This window comes from Daphnia carinata, chromosome 7 (genome assembly GCF_022539665.2).
Source record: "Daphnia carinata strain CSIRO-1 chromosome 7, CSIRO_AGI_Dcar_HiC_V3, whole genome shotgun sequence".
NCBI lineage: Eukaryota > Metazoa > Arthropoda > Branchiopoda > Diplostraca > Daphniidae > Daphnia > Daphnia carinata.
In genome coordinates, this window is record NC_081337.1 from 1,692,679 (window position 1) to 1,695,178 (window position 2,500).

A 2,500-nucleotide genomic window follows, 5' to 3' on the forward strand; every position below is an offset into this window, starting at 1 on the left:
TGGATTGTGAAAGGAGTAGGAGCAGCTGACGCTAAAGATCTAAAAGGCAAGTACGCGCCGTCCTTCGAGAAGCGATCGTTCTCCCTGCAGTGCCCGGATTTGGATGAGGCTATGCTGAAGCGGCTAAAGATTATTAGGAAATCGCCATCAGCAAAGAGTGTCTCTGACCCACGCGAGAAAGAGCTTCTGTCGATGCAGTATAAGATCCTCGACATAGCTCGTCCCTTGCTTTATTTGTGGGGCATGAAATGGGCCGACCCCAAGATCCAAGAAGCAGTGGAGGATTCCATGCAGTTATGGGCCTGCTCCTTTAATGATGTGACGCGTAGGCGTCGGTTAAACATCTTATCCCAAACGAATCCTTCGTTTATATCTCTGTTGGCTAACGAGCGCAACTTTTCAGAGAGGGAATCCCAATGGCTCTATGGAAAAAAGCTGATCCAAGAGATGGTCCAAACGGCCAAGGACGAAGCTGCACTGAACGCTGTTGGTCGAGCTAGCGAGCAAATGCAACGCGCGTCTTCCAAGGGCAAAAGCTATCGAGGCGGATACAGCGGTGGTCATAGGTCCTCACACCAGCCGTACAGTGGATCGGCCAGACAGCGTTCCGGCTCAAACTTTACGCCGGCGGCGGGGCCTAGTGGCCATGGCAAGTATGTCTCTAAATTTGTTTTACCTACCTTTGTGCACTTGACACCTATCGGCGGTCGATTGAAGGAATTTGCTCATTCTTGGTCTCGGTTTTCTAACGACCCTTGGGTGCTACATGTGGTTTTTGAAGGCCTGAAGCTGGACCTAGTAACTAGGCCTATTCAGTGTAATCCTCCGCCTAACCCATCGTTTGGGGAACAACAAGTTGAGCTCTGTCGAGCGGAGGTCGCATCCTTGGCGGCAAAGAGAGCAATTAAGGTGGTGTCGGATAAGGGTTTTATCAGCACCATATTCGTGATCCCCAAGAAAGCTGGGGGCTTCCGTCCGGTAATTAACCTTAAAAAACTAAACGAACATGTAGTGCACCAGCACTTTAAGATGGAAGGTCTAAATTACCTCAGACATTTGCTTCGGCCAAATGACTGGTTGGCTAAAATGGATCTGAAAGACGCGTATCTAACAGTGCCCATTCATCCGGAGGATCAGAATCTCCTTCAGTTTATCTGGGAAGGGCATATTTGGCAATTTACCTGTTTACCCTTTGGCCTAGCGTCAGCCCCTTGGGCGTTTTCAAAGCTCCTCAAACCGATTGTAGCATTTTTTAGGGCAAAAGGTATCCGAATGGTAATTTATTTGGACGATATTTTGCTTATGAACTCTTCGTGTTCAAGTTTAGAGAGGGAAATAGCGCTTATTTCAGATACCTTTGCGCAAATCGGGTTTATTCTCAATGTCGAGATGTCGATTCTGACGCCAGCGCAATCCTTAGAATTCCTTGGTCTTCTGATCGATTCAAAATCACTATCTTTGGCTCTTCCGTTAGAGAAAAAAGAATCGATCATTTCGCTTTGCAGCATAGCTCTTTCAAAAGACAAGGTGTCGCTTAGAGATCTCGCGTCGATCATGGGAAGGTTGTCCTGGGCTATCCCAGCCGTGCCCTTCGCGCAAGCACACTATCGTAGAATGCAAAGGCTTTTCATCTCAAAATCAAAACAGGTTAATGGTAACCTCCAGTGCAAAGTCTCTCTCTCGGCCGAGGCGGTAAACGATCTCAAATGGTGGGTGGCTAATTTGGCAGGGTCAAAAGGCAGGCCTTTATCTTTCCCGGGACCGCGTCTGGTCATTTATTCGGATTCTTCCTTATCGGGATGGGGTGCCGTGTGCAACTCAATACGCGCGAAGGGCCCTTGGACGGCGGTCCAAGCCCAGAAGCACATAAACTACTCAGAACTATTGGCGGCTTTCAACGCACTTAAATGCTTCGTTAAAGCTCCATTCAAGGGCACAGTTCTTCTTAGGCTAGATAATACGACCGCGGTTTCCTATATCAATAAGCTGGGGGGTTCCCATTCGCATTCGTTGTGCTCCTTAGCATTAGAGATGGCTTCCTGGTGCGAAGACAGAGATATTTTCATCCAAGCCGTTCATGTGGCCGGAATTCTTAATGTGATTGCAGATCAGCAATCCAGGAGCGGCCAGGAGTCAGGAGATTGGAGGTTGGACCCATCGATGTTCGGGGCAATAATGAGGATCTGGCCGGCCAAGGTGGATTTATTTGCAAAGGCATGGAACGCTCAACTGCCTCTGTTTGTCAGTTGGTTCCCCCAGCCGGGAGCTCTGGCAACCAATGCCCTATCGATGAATTGGGAAAACATAGAGGGGTTTGCATTCCCCCCGTTTTACCTGGTCAAGGATTGCCTTTCCAAGCTGAGAGCGGAGGCAGCCTCGTTGGTATTAGTGTGCCCCCTCTGGCCGAGCCAGCCGTGGTTCCCGCTGCTATTGGAGTTAGTGTGCGATGTGGTTCGCGTGATTCAGCCGAGCCCGACTCTGTTGAAATCGTGCCTCAATG